We start from the raw sequence: 23085 nt of genomic DNA on the forward strand, positions 1-23085 counted from the left end.
TCATGACACACAGGTCTCGAGCATGGGTCTGCAGGGTTCATGGGAGTGGCCACGCGCCAGCCCTCCAACTGGTAGCCTGCTGACAATTGCTTACCTGGGACCCATAAAGCCCAGCCCCAGTGTGAAGCTCAACTGCTGAGTCCAATTGACAGGAGTCCCAGAGCGGCTGATTGGCCTGCTGTCCCTACTTAAGCCAGCAACATGACAGGAAGCTATCTGAATGACTGGACTCCCCCCGGCTCCTGTGGCTTGATTTCCTGGCATCCTGACGAGTGTGACTCCTAGCATCTGACTCATGGTCACCCCAGTTTATCTTCTCTTTCTGACCTTCTGGTATCCTGGCCCAGCCAACCCTTGACTCCTGTCTCATGACCATGTGTGGTGTGTGAACTGCCATTCGGGGAGGCCCCACTCCGGCTGGCCTGCCCCACCCTCGGGCTGCCCCAGAGCCCCAGGCAGCCCCAGAGTGCTGAGTGGCCTGAGCATCCCGATCACTGGCCCCAGCCACTCCAGACCATGGCCAGCCCGCCCTACCCCAACCCCAGCCCCTGCCCACTTCGGGGAAGAGGAACAGCCTGGGCTGGGGCCACAGGGGATGAGAGGGACACAGGAGGCGGTCTGGGGGCGGAGCATGGGTGGGGCCACACCTGGCTGTTTGGGAAGGCTTGGCCTGCGATACCCACCACCCATGCACATGACTCTGGACTCTTGCTCTGACTACTAGGTCTGGTGACCCACAACCTGGCTGTGACAAGATGCTGCAGAAGTGGGGATGGCTTGTAAAGGCAAATCAGAGTCAGCAGCGTGGGTGCTGTCCTTATTACATGTTCTTCAGTTTCAGTCACCACCCTGAACACGTGATAGCTTATGTTATATAATTAAGCTGGAGAAAAGATGGAGTGTACATGTCAGTAATTTAAGGGGAAAAAACATTACAAGGATGTTGTAATTATTACTGAACCAAGCATTATAAACCCATGAAGTTTAGTAGTAAGGTTATACTTAAAATAAATATTAAAATGTCAGTGTAAAAACCCTGCCCTGTACTGATGCAATATGGTAAGTATATGATTAGGGTTCAGATATTTTAGTGTTTGTGACTCCAGATTAGATCAAAATTATTTTTAAAGATTCATTAGATTTTTTTCATATTTTTCGCCTCATGACATCACTACAGGACAGGATTAACGTTGTTTGGGTGCCTCAAGTGTAAATTTCTAACTTTACTATGTTTGATTGGGTTTTTTTTAAGTGCAACTTTAACTCTGAATTTCCTGAGTTTAGAATGTTTGTTTTTGCAATAATAATTACAAGTTCCCTGTACAGTTTTTAATCAATAAATTAATGGTACATACTCTCAACCTTAATTCGCCTTACTAGGTTGCTTTTTTTTTCCTTTAGTCTGGGAATTTCTTTAGGTTTTTTTAATATTAAAAATTTCACACGTGAACACTGACCAGGAAACACAAAAGAATCATAGAATCTTAGGGTTGGAAGAGATCTCAGGAGGTCATCTAGTCCAATCCCCTCCTCAAAGCAGGACCAACACCAACTAAATCATCCCAGCCAGAGCTTTGTCAAACCGGGCCTTAAAAACCTCTAAGGATGGACATTCCACCACCTCTCTAAGTAAGCCATTCCAGTGCTTCACCACCCTCCTAGTGAAGTAGCATTTCCTAATATCCAGCCTAGACCTCCCCCACTGCAACTTGAGACCATTGCTTCTTGTTCTGTCATCTTCTACCACTGAGAACAGCCTAGCTCCATCCTCTTTGGAACCCTCCTTCAGGTAATTGAAGGCTGCTATCAAATCCCCCCTCACTCTTCTCTTCTGTAGACTAAATAACCTCAGTTCCCTCAGCCTGTCCTCGTAAGTCATGTGCCTCAGCCCCTTAATCATTTTCGTTGCCCTCCGCTGGACTCTCTCCAATTTGTCCACATCTCTTCTGTAATGGAAAATGCTATCAAGTGATATGTCTAATGATTCTCTATGTAGTATCAACCTTAAATCATCTTTTAAAAAAATTAACTGATAAGGGTAAATTCACTGGTACACCAAAGTAGTACAAAGCAGGCAGAGCACGCTAACCAGGTAAGCTGGGTTTGCAGCTACTCTGCACTGTCAGAGTGGTGCAATGCAGCCAAAATGTACGGTGTGACTCTGGCTCTTAATGTGCAATTGACTTATTGGTTTCGAAGGCTGTGTTAGTGAGATCAGTGCTATGTGAAGGGAGAGCGTAGGGAGAACCCAGTTCCTGAATCACAATGTCTCTATGCTTTAAGGGTTAATCCTTCCTCAGTTCCTCCAATTCTGTTTCAGTGAATAAAGTAACTAAGACAGCAGTTCCGTGCGGACATGATGCCTAACCACTGATGCCCAAGCTACTATGCAGCCACAGAATCTCTAAAAAGAAGTGATAGCCAGGCCATTTTATCTACTAATGAGAACTGTTGACATGTGTGTCCAGTCTCCCTCATACCACTGAGTTAACACAACCAATAAAGTTGTTGTGTGCAAAATAGTTGCAAAGGAAGGGGGATGATAGGTTGAGTCACCTCTGATATCACAATGGCCCCATTTAAGAGTTACCCGAGCCTTTCCATAGCCTATATAATCTTAACAATGAGAGATCATCATCATTAATTTAGATTAATTACTACCTAATTTCTTCAAATAGAATATAGAATCATAGAATCTCAGGGTTGGAAGGGACCTCAGGAGGTCATCTAGTCCAACCCCCTGCTCAAAGCAGGACCAATCCCCAACTAAATCATCCCAGCCAGGGCTTGGTCAAGCCTGACCTTAAAAACCTTTAAGGAAGGAGATTCCACCACCTCCCTAGGGAACCCATTCCAGTGCTTCACCACTCTGAGTGAAAAAGTTTTTCCTAATATTCAACCTAAACCTCCCCCACTGCAACTTGAGACCATTACTACTTGTTCTGTCATCAGGTACCACTGAGAACAGTCTAGATCCATCCTCTTTGGAACCCCCTTTCAGGTAGTTGAAAGCAGCTATCAAATCCCCCCTCATTCTTCTCTTCTGCAGACTAAACAATCCCAGTTCCCTCAGCCTCTCCTCATAAGTCATGTGTTCCAGCCCCCTCATCATTTTTGTTGCCCTCCGCTGGGCTCTTTCCAGTTTTTCCACATCCTTCTTGTAGTGTGGGGCCCAAAACTGGACTCCAGGACTCCAGATGAGGCCTCACCAATGTCAAATAGAGGGGAATGATCACATCCCTCGATCTGCTGGCAATGCCCCATCTTATACAGCCCAAAATGCCGTTAGCCTTCTTGGCAACAAGGGCACACTGTTGACTCATATCCAGCTTCTCGTCCACTGTAACCCCTAGGTCCTTTTCTGCAGAACTGCTTCCTAGCCATTCGGTCTCTAGTCTGTAACAGGGAATGGGATTCTTCCGTCCTAAGTGCAGGACTCTGCACTTGTCCTTGTTGAACCTCATCAGGTTTCCTTTGGCCCAGTCCTCTAATTTGTCTAGGTCCCTCTGTATCCTATCCCTACCCTCCAGTGTATCTACCACTCCTCCAAGTTTAGTGTCATCTGCAAACTTGCTGAGAGTGCAGTCCATGCCATCCTCCAGATCATTAATGAAGATATTGAACAAAACCGGCCCCAATACCGACCCTTGGGGCACTCCACTTGAAACGGGCTGCCAACTAGACATGGAGCTGTTGATCACTACCCGTGGAGCCCAACGATCTAGCCAGCTTTCTATCCACTTTATAGTCCAATCATCCAGCCCATACTTCTTTAACTTGCTGGCAAGAATACTGTGGGAGACCGTATCAAAAGCTTTGCTAAAGTCAAGGAATAACTGCCTGTGCACAAGATAAGAATGTAAGAACGGCCATATAGGGTCAGACCAAAGCTCCATCTAGCCCAGTATCCTGTCTTCTGACAGTGGCCAATGTCTGGTGCCCCAGAGGGAATGAACAGAACAGGTAATCATCAAGTGATCCATCCCCTGTCACCCATTCCCAGCTTCTGGCAAACAGATTTCAAATATTAGCTACATGGAAAGCTGGAAAGGTTTGTTATTCTGTTATGATCATTTGGGACAAAGAAAAGAGTGACATACATGCTAGCTACCAAATATGAGGGCCCAACAGTCAGAGTTAATAAGGCAGATTTTATGGAAGCATGTATTGTAAAGATTGTGCCATTGGCAGCTGTAACCCCTACCAAGAGGGGAGAATGCAAGACATCTCTCCTTGTCACGTGGAGTTAGTGAGGTGACTGGGTCACAGTCTCCTCTTCCTGGTGTATCCTAAGATGCCATATTGTCTAAGCACAGGGGTTTTTTGAATCTATTTCCCTATGTTAAGTTCTCCTCACACCTTCTATGGGTCATCTTACTTATCATTTCAAAAAAGTTTTTTTTTCCCTCCTCCTGCTGATGATAGCTCATCTCAATTGATTAGACTCTTCCTGTTGGTATGGCTACTTCCACCTTTTCATGTTCTCTGTATGTATAAATATCTCCTGTCTGTGTGTTCCATTCTATGCATCCGAAGAAGTGAGCTGTAGCTCACGAAAGTTCATACTGAAATAAATTTGTTAGTCTCTAAGGTGCCACAAGTACTCCTGTTCTTTTTGCGGATACAGACTAACACGGCTGCTACTCTGAAACCATTTTACATTTAGGACACTCTGAGCCAGACTCTCAGTCAATGGAATTACTGCATTGGCTTTTCATGCTTATATTAGCATGCACTGTATAAAAGACCCCAAGCGTCTCTCAAAATTCACAGCCCAAACGTACAAAATAGCCATCTGCACATTTTCTTCAGCACCCTTAGCTTCCTCATGAAGAAGAATAGTCTTGTTGTTAAGTCCGACTGGGCTAGGACTTAGTTCAATTCTGAGCTCTGCCACAGATTTCCTCTCTGATTTTGGAAACGTCACTGAATCTGTCTCTGCCTCAGTTTCACACCTGTAAAATGAAGTAATCACACTGCCTCACAGCGCTGTTGTATGGATCAGTTTGTTAATGCTTGTGAGGTAGTCTGATGCTCTGGTGATGAGATCATATAAGACTCTAAATAGACAGACTGCCTTTACACCAATATCCTCTCTCTGCTAGAGTTATCGTTTTAATAGGAATATTACATTAGATTTTTTAAACAGCATAACAAGCCTCATGACTTTTTCCCCAACAAAAACGCATTAATAATGTATAGAGAAATAACATTTCAATTTTAATTAAAAAGTAGGAATTCTCTGGTTAACATAGCCCCTCTCTCCATTCTATCCACGCACAATAATGCTGTGCAAATAACATAATGGTTTGACTTTGAGCTATTTTCCCTCATTTCATTATTTAATGTGTCTCAAGGAGAGCTCAAAGCTAATGCTCTAATCTTGAGTAAACCGATAGGATCTCTTTCCGTGCAATACAAATTGAATACAAGTAGAGATACTCTCCCTGTCCCCCTCATCCCCCGCACCACACTACCCTCCTCTCCTAACCGTTCTTTCCCTCCTGATAATCCTGAATACGGAAGATCTGCATTTCTCTGGTTGTGCACAGATCCCCATCACTGTGCGCATGGAAGCAGCCCTCCTGCTTCAGACCTGTTTTTGCATAGCCAATCCATCCAAAGGACCAATTAGCTCCCTGCTGTGAGTTTAGACATGCCAGCAATGGTGCAGCTGCTCTGTGTTGCTAGCACTAAAATTTCCCTTAGTAGTGGATCAACATGTTTAAACACTTTGATCTTCTTTATCTCAGCAGAAGGAATTGAAATCCTACCAGCTGAACAAGCTTTCATTGGGTGCAACTCCTTCTCATCCACCATCTCAGCACTGACCTAAAACTTGTGTTTTTATATTGCAGAGGCATCATCTTTACTTGAAATGGCTTTTCACATCCTCTCCAATAAATAAATGCTGGGCTTACGTAATGGTACTTCAAACAGCAGATTAGAAGCACAAAGGGCGCTCATTCTTATTTATGGTAATGCAGAATCTTCAATCTCCGTCATGTACTTTCCCATTTTCTTTTTAATCTCTCCCAGCCCAGTGAGTGCACAGACACAAGGGAAAACTTGTTTTTCAAACTACCTTATCATCAACACGCTATGAATGACCGACTAAGGTTACGAAGTTAGTGATGCACACAAACTACAGCAAGGGAATGTCCAGTTCAGATGTGACTCCCATTAGGCAACTGACTACAGGTATGGTCAGATTCTGCCACCCTTGTTCATACTGGCTAGTACATAGCTCCGTACGTAGTCCCGTTTCTCTCTCTAAGACTATTTGTTGGGGCTATTCCAGATAAGCAAGGGTGTTTAAATTTGGCCCTGTGTAAATACAACAGCTTCTTACTTCAATTTAGTCATAGCTTCTGACTTCACTATCCAAAACCAGCTGTGAGGCACTGAAAGTTTGATACGGCTCTGGAATGATTTGGATTGTGTTTCAGCTCATCAAAGAAATGATCAGCAAAATTCTAACTGCGGAATCTTGTGGCCTAATTCTGATCTCATATACGCTGGTGTAAATCAGGACTAACTACACTGAAATTAATGGAGTTACACCAGTGCTACAACCAGTAGGAGAAACACAATCAGGCCCAATTAGCTTGTTTGCTAGTTTCTGCCAAAGCCTGAATGCTACTTTGAAACTAAAGGTTTGATGCTGTCAAAACTAGAGACTTAGTCCCTTCACAGAAATGCAGATTATATACAGCAGTGAGGGAGTTTTCTTTTAGCTTGATGATTACCCCTAAAGGCTATAGTAGCTTACAGCCACAAGGGAAGTGTAAACAGCATAATTAGGAACTATTTTTAATATGCATTTGATTCCAAGGCATGATATTGACATGACAGCTCATCAGAGCACTTTTGGAATCATTGAAGGTTACTTAGTCAAAATCTAGTCGAGGACTGTTTCCATCACAGATTGATCAGTTTTATTACACACGTGGATAGGATATGGTCTGTTCCATTTCCTAAGGATCCACACAGACTGCATAAATCAGTCAACAGGTAACTTAACCCACAGCTATTAGGACCGCTAACTTGAGGAACTGAAAAATGAAACATGTTTATCCAAAGAAGCGATTGCTACATGGAGTGAAAAAGCACAAAATTTTAGGTTGGCACCAAGACAGGAGCACAGTGGCTTGAGTAGGAAAAAAGATTTGACACTACATTTTCTTAATCTTCATAAATGGGTCCATTTTAACCTCCTATAAGCAAGACACTATAATTGATGGAAACAGAGTCAGTACCATTTGGACAAATATGACATTTAGAACTGGTACCCAAATTAATCTGCAACTCTAAACAATCCTGAATTAGTGGAGCAAACCTAATATCACCAAATTCAGAGGACCTGATTCTGATCTTATTTACACTGAGTTCATCCTGGCATGATTTCGTGGATGTCAGTGGAGTTATTCTAAGTTTACACTAGTGTAATTTAGAGCAGAAGGAAATAATCTATAAATGTCTTGTTTACACTGCAAAAAAAAAAAGGGGTGGAGGATAAAATGGAACACACCAGTGCATGCTGCAAGTTGGACCATAAAAATGCATCACCGATGGGACAGCACCCGTTTAGAGAAATGGTTTGCTTAGGATACACAATGCAGTAGAGTGCTCACATTTATCCTAATGCACTAACAGGAATTGCCACCTGTGGTCAGTCATCCAGTATGCGCTCTCTCTCCCCCCACCTATGACACACAAAACCATACAGAATCATCTGTGTATTAGGAAGAGATCATTTCCAGACAGGAATGTTTTCTAACAATATTACCAGTAGTGGCATTCCTGAGTCCAGAAACAGGCTTGGAGGTGGGGAGTGGAAGAGTGGCTTAAATAGTTAGAAGGTCATGTAAGGAAGTTTCTGTTTTTAAATCCTCTATCAAAATGCTCTTTTTAAGTGTGCCTTTTATCTCTCGGATTAACCTTAACCTGGGAAGTACTAGGCTGTTTTTCCCCACAGTGGTTTGTAATGACTTGATGCTGCTGCATAAATGCTACTAATTTCCACAAGTAAGGGTCTAAATAGCGCCAGCAAGCAAGTATATGCCTGGTTAGAAATAATCTGTTTTAGGGCAAAATACTGCCACCCTTTTTCACTGAGGTCACACTGAAATCAGTAGTATAGTAATAACTGTATTTCTTTGCTCTGTAACCTACGGTTTGCACACTCCATGGGCTGAATTCAGCACCAAAGTCAAGGGATTACATCAGGATAAAACCAGTGGTGAGTCAGGCTTATATCAAGCCTACTGTATCAGTTGTATCTTGTATGCTGTGTTTTCCCCAGGATATGAGAGCTGAAGAAGAGCTTTGTGTAAGCTCGAAGGCTTGTCTCTCTCACCAACAGATGTTGGCGCAGTAAAAGATACCACCTCACCCACCTTGTCTTCACAGAGACAGGATTTCCTGGCAGTCACTCTTGTAATCTGGAATAATTTCATTACTCTTGATTTACACCAATGTAAATGAGAACAGAATCTGGCCCTAGCTATTTAGTACCAACATTCTTTGACAAGATCAGCAGTACAATGTTCTCTATAACCAACCTTAGAGTACTTCTAATGGATATCAGCAGCTAGCCTGGGGCATCTCAGACTTTAGAATGAATAGCCATCTCCCTCCTGCTTGTAGAGTGTATTTGTGATATACTGAGGCTATGGCTACACTTGCACTTCAAAGCGCTGCGCTGCAGCGCTAGCGCGAGCAGTAGTCAAAGCGTAAGCCAGCTGTCCCGTGTCCCTCCTGTGGGAAGGAAAGACAGCGCTGCTGCTGCGGGCTGCGCCAGCGCTGGGGCTTTGACTATACTGGCGCTTTGTAGCGCCGCAATTTGCAGCGCTGGAGAGGGTGTGTTTTCACACCCTGCTGCAGCACTGCAAATTTGCAAGTGTAGCCATGGCCTAAGACTCCAAGCTGCCAGAAATTTTAGGAAACTATATGGCCCCTTGTAAGGAGCAGACTCACCCCTGCGGCACCTCCTGCTGGTGACTTCTGGGAATTAGCTCAATTCAGCTCTGGAGCACCCTCTGCAGGCCGGTGATCCGCCTGTCCTCTGGCCTCCATGTCCCTCCCTGGACCCGGTGCCCTGTTAGCTGGGGTGCTGCCCCCTAGAAGTAACCCCTTGCTCTCAGGGTCTCCCCTCCCCAGGGAACCCCCATCCTCTATCTCCACCTCACCTCAGCATATGGCTACTGCCAGTAATTGTCTAGCCCCACACCCTGGGGCAGACTGCAGTATCAGCCTACTCATCACTGGCAAGGAGGGTTTGGACCTGCTGCCTTGGCCTACCCCTGGGCTGGCCTCTGCAACCCCCAGTACCTATTAGCCCAATGCTAGGCCACAGCCTGGGTCTTTCCAGGCTGGAGATCCCCAGCTCCTCTTGCCTTCCCCCAGCCCTGCTTCACTCAGGTACCTTGTGTCTAGTTCCCAGCAGCCAGGCCCTTCTCCCTCTACATACAGAGAGAGAGAAAGACTGTTTGGGCTTCTGCCTCCCAGCTTCTTATAGGGGCCAGCTGGGCCTGATTGGAGCATGGCCACAGCTGAACCTCCTTTCCCCAATCAGCCAGGCTTCTTGCCCCAACCACAGCCTTCTCCTGGGCTGTTTTACCCGTTCAGGGCAGGAGCAGGGGTCCACCTTGCTACACCCCCAAATTAGTTTAAAATCAGTAAATGTCTTTTCTAAGTAGCAATCTACCCCATGAGATGCCAGGGACCAGATTCTGGTCTCCTATCAATTTACCACCAGTTACATCAATGCATTTACTCCTGATCTACACCAACGTGACAGGAAAATCAAGTCCCATATCCAATTAATAACAGAATCACTGGGGAAAAGAAGGACACGACAATCACTTTTTATATCAAGAACATCACCTCGACAGCCCTTTGTACAAACCGCACTTTAGGAGAGACAAAATTGGAGGGAGTCCTGAAAAGAGCAACAAAAAGACCTATGAGGAAAGATTAAAAATAATGGGCAAGTTTAATTCTGAGGAAAGAAGACGGAGGGGGGAACCGCATAACAATCTGCAATTATGTTAAGAGCTGTTATAAAGATGACAAGGATCAGTTAAAGTTAGGACAAGACATAATGGGCTTAATTTGCAACGAGAGAGATTTATATTAGTTGTTAGGAAAAGCTTTCTAACTCTAAGGATAGTTAAGCTCTAAAATAGGTTTCCATGGGATGTTGTGGAATCCCCATCACTGGAGGTTTTTAAGAACAGGTTGGACAAACACCCATCAGCGATGATCTAGGTTTACTTGGTCCTGCCTCAGTGCAAGAGTCTGGACTAGATGACTTCTGGAGATCTTTTCCAGACCGATATTTCTATGATTCTATGTTCTTCAGAAGATTTCAAACACAGGGAGTTCTGTAGGGGAATAAGCAAGTTTGAACACTTCCTAAAGTCGAACATTTCCTATTACCCCATTAACAATAAGGGGAACAATTTGTCTGCAGCATTTTTTTTCTTTCCTTCAGAGAGCCACAACATTTTTGTTGTCAGGAAATCCTACCATCAAAACTTTGCATGTGAGTAACAAACATGGTGCTGACCTACAGACACTTAAGAGACTCATGTTGGGGTGGAATTCTGTCCAGAGATGAATAAACACTTCCTAGTCCCTATATCGAACACAGCAATGGGCAGTCAACATACAGTCTAGAATAAACTAATGTAATCTATAACAAAAAATTGACAGCATTAAAAGACCTTCAATACATCCAGCTCAATGGAAAACATGTGCCATGTTCAGTATGCCATAAAATACAGTAAACGCTTGTTTACAGCAACACCTTGTAAGAGCAATTGCCGCTTACGAGCAACATTTCCCCTGGGAATACTCCCTAAGGTGAATCATAGAATATCAGGGTTGGAAGTGGGAGGTCATCTAGTCCAACTCCCTGCTCAAAGCAGGACCAACACCAACTAAATCATCCCAGCTAGGGCTTTGTCAAGCCTGGCCTTAAAAACCTCTAAAGATGGACATTACACCACCTCCCTAGCTAACCCATTCCAGTACTTCACCACCCTCCTAGTGAAAGGGTTTTTCCTAATATCCAACCTAGACCTCCCCCACTGCAACTTGAGACCATTATTCCTTGTTCTGTCATCTGCCACCACTGAGAACAGCCTATCTCCATCCTCTTTGGAACCCCACTTCAGGTAGTTGAAGGCTGCTATCAAATCCCCCTTCACTCTTGTCTCCTGCAGACTAAGTAAGCCCAGTTCCCTCAGCCTTGCCTCATAAGTCATGTGCCCCAGCCTCCTAATCATTTTCTTGCCTTCCACTGGACTCTATCCAATTTATCCACATCCAAAACTGGGCACAATCCTCCAGATGTGGCCTCAACAGTGCTGAATACAGGGGAATAATCACTTCCCTCGATCTGCTGGCCACGCTCCTACTCATACACCCCAATATGCCGTTAGCCTTCTTGACAACAAGGGCACACTGTTGACTCATATCCAGCTTCTCGTCCACTGTAATCCCCAGGTCTTTTTCTGCAGAACTGCTGCTTAGCTAGTTGGTTCCCAGTCTGTAGCACTGCATAGGATTCTTCCGTCATAAGTACACTTGTCCTTGTTGAACCTCATCAGGTTTCTTTTGGCCCAATCTGCCAATTTGTATAGGTCACTCTGGACCCTATACCTACCCTCCAGCATATCTACCTCTCCCCCCATCTTAGTGTCATCCACGAACTTGCTGAGGGTGCAATCCATCCCATCATCCAGATCATTAATAAAGATGTTGAACAAGACCGGCCCCAGGACTGACCCCTGGGGCACTCCGCTTGATACCGGCTGCCAACTAGACATCGAGCCGTTGATCACTACCCACTGAATGCGATGATCTAGCCAGCTTTCTATCCACCTTATAGTCCATTCATCCAATCCATACTTTTTTTTTTACTTGCTGACAAGAATACTGAGGGAGACCGTATCAAAAGCTTTGCTAAAGGCAAGATATATCACGTCCACCACTTTCCCCATATCTACAGAGCAAGTTATTTCATCACAGAAGGCAATCAGGGTGGTCAGGCATGACTTGCCCCTAGTGAATCCATATTGACTGTTCCTGATCACATTCCTCTCCTCCAGGTGCTTCAAAATGGATTCTTTGAGGACCTGCTGCATGATTTTTCTGGGGACTGAGGTGAGGCTGGCCGGTCTGTAGTTCCCCGGGTTCTCCTTCTTCCCTTTTTTAAAGATGGGCACTATATTTGCCCTTTTCCAATCACCAATCACCACTGAGGGCTGCTCACCTCCTCCCCATACTGTGCTGCCCAGTGCAGCAGTCTGGGAGCTGACCTTGTCTGTGAAGACCGAGGCAAAAAAAGCCTTGAGTACTTCAACTTTTTCCACATCATCTGTCACTAGGTTGCCTCCCCCATTCAGTAAGGGTTCCACACTTTCCCTGACTTTCTTCTTGTTGCTAACATACCTGTAGAATCCCTTCTTGCTATCTTTCACATCCTTTGCTAGTTGCAACTCCAGTTATGCATTGGCCTTCCTGATTACATCCTAGCATGCTCAAGCAATATTTTTATACTCCTCCCTAGTCATCTGTCCAAGTTTCACTTCTTGTAAGCTTCCTTTTTGTGTTTAAGCTCACCAAAGATTTCATTGTTAAGCCAAGCTGGTCGCCTGCCATATTTGCTATTCTTTCTGCACATCGGTATGGTTTGTTCCTGCACCCTCAATAAGGCTTCTTTAAAATACAACCAGATCTCCTGGACTCCTTTCCCCTCATATTAGCTTCCCAGGGGTTCCTGCCCATTGGTTCCCTGAGGGAGTCAAAGTCTGCTTTTCTGAAGTCCAGGGTCCGTATTCTGCTGCTCTCCTTTCTTCCTTTTGTCAGGATCCTGAATTCGACCTCTCATGGTCATTTTGCTGCCCAGGTTGCCACCCACTTCTACTTCCCCTACCAATTCTGGGGGAGTAAATTGTCAAAACTCCCCATAACAGCGACAGCCACTTAGGAGAAACACAGCAAAAGGGCACCGTTATGTTGCTACTAATGAGTTTCTACTGAAACTGGAAAATATACTCCTACAATGTTTCCGGCAGTGGTTATTGTAGATGTGCAGACTGTCAGACTTTGAGGACAGAAGGGACCATTATGATCATGTAGTCTGACATCTGCACAGCACAGGCCATAGAACTTCATCTAGTGACTCCTGCACCAAGCCCATTCGTTCTCAAGTCATAACAGAGCAGTCTAATGAAAAGTGAATAGTGGTCTCAGGCCAGTCCTAATAGGCAGATGACCACATTCAGTAGACATCATCGCACTGGGTTGGATAAAAATCAATGATTTTTATAAAAGAATAAAACAAAACATGATTTTTATAATTTAACTCAGATCTTGTTATTTTAAAAAATAAACCTATTTAAAATTAAATTTGAAATTAACACGTTAAATTAAGGTCTAAACTTATTATCATCTGTTTATTTAAATTAAATACAAAAATATTACACAGTACATATTTGATGTCCTTATTAAAAAAAGTCAAATCACTGAACTGGTAGAAGTAACTGGCTAAGCACATGAACCCAGGGTTTGCTGAAGTGCTAAACCAGCTTTTGACAGCAGTAGCACATGTAAAAAGAATATTTTCTTCATTTCAATTTATTCCACTAGTTTGTTTAATGACTACTGCATTCAAACTTAAGAAACCAACTGGGAGTTGGAAAAACAGGAAATCTTGTTTTCTTTTTCCAATCTATGAATAAAAACTAGTTTTGAGAGAACGAGTTCTCTTACTTCTAAAATCTTGAAGCACATGGTGACCAGCAATAATCAGCTCAATTCACTAATTAAAGATAGTATTTCCTTTGTTTAATAAATCATTTAGTTTTAAATACAAAACACGTTTTGATAAGAAAAAAATGTATCCATCACCTTTAAAATAGTTTTATTTCATTTTTTAAAATGCTGGTTTGGGGCATTTTTATTTGTATGGAAATTCAAACAGAGCTTGACACAAATCACAAATAAAAAATTAATCATCTTGGTAAATAAATGCATCATTCACCATTTTCTAACATAATCAAAAATGGATGAATTAAGAATCCAAATAAATGTAAATTAAGCTACATAATTGCTTAAATAAATGTATATAGATATATACTATCTTTCTAGTTAGTAAAACAAAAAAAAGCACTAAATTTAGTCCAAAGGCTATATTTATTTGCGAATCAACATATTTTAAATGGCTACCAAGAAGTGAGAATCAACCTTTCTTTAGGAAAATAACTATAAAGTACAAATGCAAAACATGATTAAAACCAGTGATTTGAATCAAGGTTTCCTGCTTGCTTATTTAAATTTGATTAAAGTTGGTGATTTAAATCAATCCACCCTGCCCTGACATTGTAAACTGTCAGCTTTGTTGACAGATTCAGTCTAGAAGACAAGGAGGGAGGCAGTGGTGCCTAGTGGATAGAGCACTGGACTGGGACTCAGAAGGCGTGGGCACCATTCTCAGTTCTGCTACTGGGTTGCTGGATGACCCAGGGCAAGTATTTTCACCTCTCTGTGTCTCAGTTTGTTCATCTGTAAAATGGAGATCGTGATAATTGACCTCCTTTTTAACGTGCTTTGAGATTTACGGATGAAAAGTGCTATAAATATTATTAGGGACTGAAGGGACCATGGAAGCTGAATTACCCCTGCCTCTAACAAATCAAGATTGAGGCACAAAGATCAAGCTTTTGTTGCAGTCCCCATGCTGTACAGTATCCAGTATGTGGAAAAGTTGAGGACATCAGTGTCCAGGGCTGTCAGCCATGCACTTTCACAAACCCTGCCTTCAACTAAAACATTTAAAAACGATAAACATTAATAGGGACTCATGCATGTACTTTTTAACCTGAGTTTCAAAGTTAAGAATCCAGGCACCAAGATAAGGGAATTCATCCACCCAGGGTAGGGGTTAGCCATATGGCCCCATCTCTTATCACAAAGCTTTCACAGCCACTTCCTGCCTATGTCTGGAGTCCTTCTGCCTGTGGCCAGAACATGACAGAGACTAATTCAAACACTAACAATAATTAAGATACCTCTTATTTTCATTTTATTTATTCTACGTGGACTAGATCCCTGAGGGTATGTTTACAGTGTAATAAAACACTCGTGCCTGGCCCATGTCAGCTGACTCGGGCTTGTGGGGCTTGGGCCGTGGAGCTATAAAACTGCAGTGTAGACATTCTGGGTTGGGCTGGAGCCTGGGCTCTGGGACCCCATGAGGACCCCACTGCAATTTTATAACCCCATAGCCTGGGCCCCTTGAGTCTGAATCCTCTGACACTGGCCAGCCGTGGGTGTTTTATTGCAGTGTAGACATACGCTTAGATGCTTTGCAATGGCTCAGGCTAAACATGCATTGGGGGGTTGCAGAACAGACACTGAGCCTACTTCTGATCTCACATCAGTTTAAATCGGGAGGAACTCTGTGATTCAGATCTCTCTTACACCAGTTTTGCATTGACTGCATGGGAGTTCCCTCCCAGTTTACATTGATGGAAATCAGAATTAGGCCCAGTGTATCCCACTGCCTTTCAAATAAAACGCCACCTCTCAAAAAAGGTTCTATGGCCTGCACTGGGACCCAGGAGACCAGTGTTCTATTCCTGCCACTGCCACTCACACGATGTGTGATGCTGTCTTACCTGTTTAGCTTGTAAACTCTGGGGCAGGGACAGTCTCTGACTATGGGTTTATCTACACATAAAATTTCCACTGCTTTAACTACAGAGTTATAGTTAAAGTGGTACAATCTACCCCCTCGCCCCCCATTGTGGACACAGTTGTATTAGTATAAAAGCACTTACACCTGTATGGGAAGACGAATCAGCTATTCGGGTATAATGGTTCACACTAGGCTTGTACGGGTATACCTATAACAGTAAAAAGTCACATCCTTAACTGACATAGGTATACCAGTAAAACTTGCAGGTGTAGACCAGGCCTCTGTGTTTGTATAGCACCCACAACAGGGCTACAATCTCAGCTAGTCCCATGGGTGTTATCATAATGCAAAAAATTAGTAACAAAAATAACAAGACTCAAATTTTGTACAGTGTAATAGCTTGGGCAGACAAGAGAAATTACCCAGACCGTCTTTCCCTGCAACTTGCATTTGACAGTCTCTTTGTTAACTTTTCCATCTCTCTGTTAGCCTTGCAAATGCCATAGCTAGTAATTCAAGCTTCCCTGGGGGGTAGGGGGAGTAAATCCTTTGCTCCTTGGTCATGTGCCTAGTTTCCTCAATCGCGTTTCCTCTCTGGATCTAATAACAAAGCAGGATAAGACACACCGGAAAGCAAATGAGACCCATAATTAACCACAAGCAACTGAGAAACAGGCCTAGTTAGCAACAGGGGAAAAATATCCCTACCACCAACAAAGTCATGTCCAACAGCAAAACACCGGTGCTTCGTGGCTTAAACAGGTCACATGAAAACCATGTTCCTTCTTGTCTAGTGAAATAGGAGTCCAGATCCCCAGCAGAAACTTCCATCCCGTTAAAGCGGGGGAGGCATACCGTAAACAATCCACATTTCAGTATTCCCCCAGAGACTCAGGAGAGCAGTACAGGAGACTTTGCTTATCAAAGCTCTCAGTTGTCCAGGAGCCTTCAGATCAATGGGTTGCTAGCCAGCCAGCTCTGAAAAGCCCAACAGACGCTAACTAAACTTTAGTTAAACAGGATTTAAGTCAGCCTTGCAAAACTATTATCAGTGCAGGCACCGCCCCGCACATCCACCCCTGCCCTTTATCATGGTGACTAATGACAATGAAGAAATGAATCCTAACTCACATGTCTGTCAGGAAAAAAAAACAAAAACAAGACTCACCCTGATTGAAGTCTGGTTCTGGAGCCTAATGGAAATCAGGTTTATATCTGGGGTGAAATCCTGGCCTCACTGAGGTCAGTGGTAAAACTCCCCTTTACTTCAATAAGACAGGATTTCTCCCTAGGGCAATACTGTGACCAGATAGGGGCAGAAGTGGGTGCATGAAGCATGCTCGCTTTGCACTGTTCACAATAGCAGCCAGCCCTTCTGTTCTCTCTCCAGCCTGATGCTGAAAAGGTAGCAAGGAAGAGAGAGGGCTAGTTCCAGGCCCCTATGCCTGCCCTGGGTCTCCGACTGAGGCAGGGGCACTGTGGGGCAGGGTGAGGGGTGGGGAGGAAATCTTCTCCATTGCAATGAGTGGAGAAGACTCTGCATTTCCACCTACAAGGAGAAGGAGTGGGAGGGACTGTGTGTGTCAAGAAAGAACATAAGGTAGACTAGGGGGAGAGGGATAGCTCAGTGGTTTGAGCATTGGCCTACTAAACCCAGGGTTGTGAGTTCAATCCTTGAGGGGGCCACTTAGGGATCTGGGGCAAAAATTGGTCCTGCTAGTGAAGGCAGGGGGCTGGACTCAATGACCTTTCAAGGTCCCTTCCAGCTCTAGGAGATTAGGATATCTCTAATTATTACCACAGAACAGAACATGCTTCCTCTATGGAACCTACTATGACAAATTAAAAGACCCTAAGATGAACTCTGTGAAAGCTCAAATGTTTGTCTCTTTCACCAACACAAGCTGGCCCCATAAAAGATATTGCCTCACCCACTTTGTGTCTCTCTATTAAATGGCAGAATCCTCATTTGCGCAGACCTAAGAGGCTCCATGAAGTAGTAAGGAGAGAAGATCTAACTTTCCCACTATAGAAGAGCTAGGCCCGATTCTTGTCGGTCACTGAGACGCACACCACACAGAGGGAGTGAAAGTATCCTCTTTGCTCCCCTGATCTTGGGTGGTGTTTTCCAGGCTAGACCCCCTAGTGTCAGTTAGAGCAGCCTAAAGGGTCATCTGAAAACTTCCAACAAAGAAAGAATTCTGATCATGAAAGCCTTCCCCAGGAATCAAATCATCTAGTGAAGGGAGATAAGGAGGGAAATTAAAAGGAAGAAGCTATAGATAAGAAAGTAAAGATGCAAGATGTAGAACATTTCTGCAAACAGACATCATATAGATAAAAACAATTTCTTCCAGGAGCTTTGGGGTTAATCAAGCAACAGCCTCTGACTCATTACAACACACTAAAGTTTCTAAAAAAACAGCATGCGTATTACATATGATCACTTTGGGCTTCTTTGTATTGATTTTCCTTTTCTCTTGTCATGTGGTCAGTGATTCTATAGATGCCCTGCACAGGATTTGCAAGCAAGAGATATCTGAGTGCATTGTGGCATGAGGCGTCATGGATGGGACAGGGTTGCAGGCACAGCTGTCCCACATTTGCAGTGCTCCTCTATGACTCTGCATGCACATGGCAAAGATGTGCTGCTGTGCTTGTCCTTTCACGTTAAGTAACGATAAAATCAGGTCATTTAAGAAAAAAAATCTAGTTCACAGAAATCACAATAAAAAGAACTCATTGTAAATATAAGATGGGGGATGTTTTCTCTGGTGATCTGAGCAGAATACTGAGAGACAGAGCGTCCTAAATTTTAATCCTGGCTCTGGCACTGACTCTGATGCCTACTTCTCTGGCCTAGGGCAAGTCACCTAACCTCTCTGTCTCAGTTTCCTCTCTATAAAATGGGGATACTACTTACATACTTGCCTCTCAAGGTGGACAGGAGAATTAGCTGGCTATAGTTTGCAAAGTCCTTTGTAGATTAAAAGAGCTATGAAAGTGCTAAGTCTTATTATTAATAAATAGCTGATTTATTAATTTGCTCTCCTCTTTTAATTCAATTTATGGTCCTTTTGTTTCTTCAAGAAATGTCAACTGATCTCTGTCATTCTACTTGCAGTTAAAAAGGTAAAAAGCTCTTTACTGCCTCTTCTTCTGATGGACACCACATAATTTATACAAAAATGGATCACACATTCCCTTGCTAAAACATTTTGAGAGGCATAGTAAACAGCATGTTAACATCAACAGATACTGATTTATATTTTAATACCATGATTTTATTTTAGCTGATCAGACACTGGCATTTTGTGCACTGTCATGCTGCAGACTTAGGAGACAGATTCTGATCTCTATTCCAATCATTTAAATCCAGAGTAACTCCAACAAAGTCCATGGGGTTACTTCAGATTTACACGAGAGTAACTGAAATATAAATCTGGCCTTAAATGTCTCTGGAATGGTTGCAGTCTCACTTCCAGCCTTGAACCTGCTGATTTTTCACTCCATGGGAATTACAGGAACCCAGCCGATTTCATGCCCTTTTCGATGATGGGCCTGAGTCATTCACTTTTCCAACACATCCATGTTATTTGCTCCAAGCAGATTATGAAATCAGGGTCAGATTCCCCCAAGCAAAACATACTTGATTTCCGGAAAAGCCCCACCAGCATCTGCCTCCACTGAGAGCCAACAATTTCCATCAGTTTATTTTATTTAGATTTTTTAGGTAATGTTCTTCTGGTTCCCAACAGCTTGCGGGCATGTGTAGGGTGACAACACCAACCTCACTCAGCGTCAAAATCCTCACTAGCAATGTTAGCTGACCCACTTAAACGCAGCCAAGGAGTTAATTAAGTGCTTAAATGATTGCAAGTCATTTCACCCCTTTGCCATTTCATAACACAAATCTCAATACATTTGAAACATTCCGTGTGTGTGTGTGTGTGTGTAAACTGATTGTGATTGCCTTTCTGTGGACAGCAAAGACTACTGTCTGCCCAGGGAAAAGGCAGCAAAACAATAACCCTAGGCGTTCTTCATTTATCTTGTAGATATGACACAGAGAGGATGATGGCTATTATCCAACAAGTGGTTGTAAGCCTTCAATGTGTTACCATGGTGGGCTATCCTGCAGCCATGTTCTACATCATTTTCCTTTAATAGTGAACTCACCCAGTGCAACAGAACAGATGATGTGGCACCTGGAGAGACAAGTGCGCTGCTACAGACATGGGAATGGCACCTTCAGAAAGCAGATAGGAGACGAGCCAAGGAATCAACCACAACCTGATCTACATCTTCTTTCCTCAGGACTAACTGACCACAATCTCATCTGCCTGCACAGAAGGAGGTGAAAATACAGTATCCAGGTCCAGCTCTAGGAACCAGTGTCCACCATCTTTTTTTATTTCTTTTTTTTTTGCTTGGGGCGGCAAAAAACCTGGTCCGGCCCTGACAGTATCTATTGTCTCTGCTTTCTGTCTTCCCCATGTTCTCTCCATACCTGCCACAGTGGGAGATAGAATATTTATTTTTCCTGCTGACCTACTGAGAGGGAAGTCCAGGTTCAATCCACCACTGCTCCCCTTGGGACTGATGAGTGAGTGACTTACCTGGTGCCACTCTAAGAAGGATCGGAAAGCAGCCATGTGCCTTCCTAAAAAGTCCAGGGAGGTGGCCATCAGGCCCATGAGGCTGAGATAATTGGGAAGGAAGACTTCCCAGAAGACATCAGCTGTAAGCAGGAAGGCTTTTGACATGTTGGTAATAGGTTGGATGAGGAAAGAGAGCAGATGGCCCATTGGCTGTGGGAGAACATTCCAGCAGGCTTTTCTAATTCACTTGATGTGCAAAAAGCCTCGCCATTCAGGTCATAAGATATTCTGAATCAGCCAGGCGTGGTTCATTCAGCGGGGTTCAGAGCTCGATGTGAATGCTTCGCCTAGCTCTAAAACAGGGGTGGCCAATCTGTGGCTCCGGAGCCACAAGCGGCTCTTCAGAAGTTAATATGCGGCTCCTTGTATAGGCACTGACTCCGGGGCTGGAGCTACAGGCACCAACTTTCCAATGTGCCAGGGGCTGCTCACTGCTCAACCCCTGGCTCTGCCACAGGCCCTGCCCCCACTCCACCCCTTCCCACCGCTGATCCTGACCCTGCCGTGCCCTCATTCCTCCCCCCTCCTCCCCAGAGCCTCCTGCACCCCACATAACAGCTGATCGGGAGGTGCGGGGAGAGAGGAGGAGGCGCTAATCGGTGGGGCTGCCGGTGGGCGGGAGGCTCTGAGAGCGGGGACGAGGGAGCAGATGGGGGGCTGCTGACGTATTACTGTGGCTCTTTGGCAAAGTACATTGGTAAACTCTGGCTCCCTTCTCAGGCTCAGGTTGGCCACCCCCGCTCTAAAAGACAGCAACTCACCTTCTACTAGTCAGCGTATATCCACTAGGTCCCCTGCACGCTATTATTTATACAAACTCAATGGTTAATCTAGGTAACGGCATTAATGAAAAAACAACTCTTTCACTGTGATTTCACCCTTTAACAGCCCATTCTGTATCTGTGATGCCTTTAATTGAGGATGATGATGACACTTTTTTTTTTTACTTCAAGCTTTGTGAGCACCTTTCATCTGAGGATCTCAAAGCACTTTAAAACGATTAGCTAATAGAATCTAACAGTACTGCATCGAGGGATATGTAGGGAGCTCTTCTCCCACCAACAAAGTTCAGCCGCCAGTGGGGTGGAGAGTGACAACTCTTGAAGTGTGTCAGCAACTCTAAAGAACAGGGTAGGGATCCCAAAGATTGCACTATAAAGCGCATATAGGGACCCAAAAGCCAACTATTAAAGAAAAGTCAGACAAATAAATACAGCACAGATTGCAGGCAAGGAAAGGCATGCATTCAATTCTACTGTGGTTACACTTCCTTCGTGACTTTAGCCATTGATAAGATTTTAATATTTAATTCCACAGGCAAGCTAGTCCAGAAAGGGCTTCCCAACTAACCTATTGCCAATAGCGATTTGGATTAAGACCAAGCTCTAAATGCAATACTATGAAATTGATTGGCATTATGCTGGAGTATTTTCCATTGTCTCCAAATGATATAAAACAATAACTGCACTTCAGAGATTTAGAGATGAGGAAATCATTCTAATTCCACTTGAATCTATGAAACTCACAGGTTGAAATCCAAACAGAACACATATCTCTCAGGTATTACAAGGACACTGGCAAACAGTGTTAGGATTCAAGTATCAGAGGGGTAGCCGTGTTAGTCTGGATCTGTAAAAAGCGACAAAGAGTCCTGTGGCACCTTATAGACTAACAGACGTATTGGAGCATGAGCTTTCGTGGGTGAATACCCACTTCGTCAGACGCAACACCCATGAAAGCTTATGCTCCAATACTTCTGTTAGTCTATAAGGTGCCACAGGACTCTTTGACAGTGTTAGGATTACAGTTTCAGATTTGTAAAAATAATGGTAATAGCAGCTTACATTTTTATAGTGCCTTTCCTTTCAGAGTATCCTGAAGAACTTTACAGATTTAAATAGGCACAGAAATTGCACACAAGAATCACTACATCCACAGCTACAACACACCTTTGGGGTGAAACATGGCAACTGCATACAAGCACGCAGCAACACTACACAGTAACTTAAGAGAAGAATTCTATAACAAATAAAACTTTTGGGGGTATGTGTGAGAAACATAACATGACTAGAAACATAGTCAGGGTTTTTAAACATTTTTCTTCTTTTAAATTAAAACATCCCAGCAGCAGATGAGAAGCAGGAAGTGAAACTGACTAGTCATAGAAAGTAAAACCAACATATTTTGTTTCATTATCCAAGGGGAGTGAAATGCAAAGAGCAAACAAACAGTATATGTTTAAAAAAATTCTACCCAGTGTTGTTAATAACCAAGGCAAGGAATTTTTCTTAACTACTCAGTGTTGCCAATTCTTGAAATATTTGGTGTTTTTCTTAGCATCCCAGCTGCTGGAGGCCTGGGATTACATGAGAACCACAGCTTTCATTTAAAAGATAAAGCAAAAGTCTTTAGCTGTCACAACTGTAGAGAAAATCTTGAAATTGTGAACCACAAAAGAGAAAGCATATAAAAAGAACCGAACACTGATTATTTGATCAAGTCTAAGGTCACCAGATAGCAAATGTGAAAAATCAGTAAACTTTTGGGGTTTTTTTTGGGGGGAGGGAAGAGGAGAAATAGTTAGAGCTCTGCACAGATACAAAAATTTGGATCCACATCCGTGATCATTATCTTGTATCCGACCCGTGATCTGCACTCCACCTTTTATATGTATCCGCACCAGCACCTATCTCACTATTAGAGCCCTGCATG

The 23085-nt window shown here is 43.6% G+C and overlaps 1 protein-coding gene across 17 annotated transcripts in view; it reads right to left on the reverse strand.

Moving 5' to 3' along the window:
- The window catches only part of TENM4 (teneurin transmembrane protein 4), a 766066-nt gene that overhangs the window by 525348 nt on the left and 217633 nt on the right, over positions 1-23085 (reverse strand). Inside the window, exon 1 of one of the 17 annotated variants that reach the window (XM_039490310.1) lies at positions 9428-9468. The exons of 15 other annotated variants lie outside the window; for them this stretch is intronic. The gene's annotated coding sequence lies outside the window, so the exon portion shown is untranslated. Of the gene's footprint in view, positions 1-9427; positions 9469-23085 lie in introns of those variants that run through there. One more of the 17 variants, XM_039490372.1, reaches the window with a different exon arrangement.

Source organism: Mauremys reevesii, linkage group 1 (assembly GCF_016161935.1).
Source record: "Mauremys reevesii isolate NIE-2019 linkage group 1, ASM1616193v1, whole genome shotgun sequence".
Classification (NCBI taxonomy): domain Eukaryota; kingdom Metazoa; phylum Chordata; order Testudines; family Geoemydidae; genus Mauremys; species Mauremys reevesii.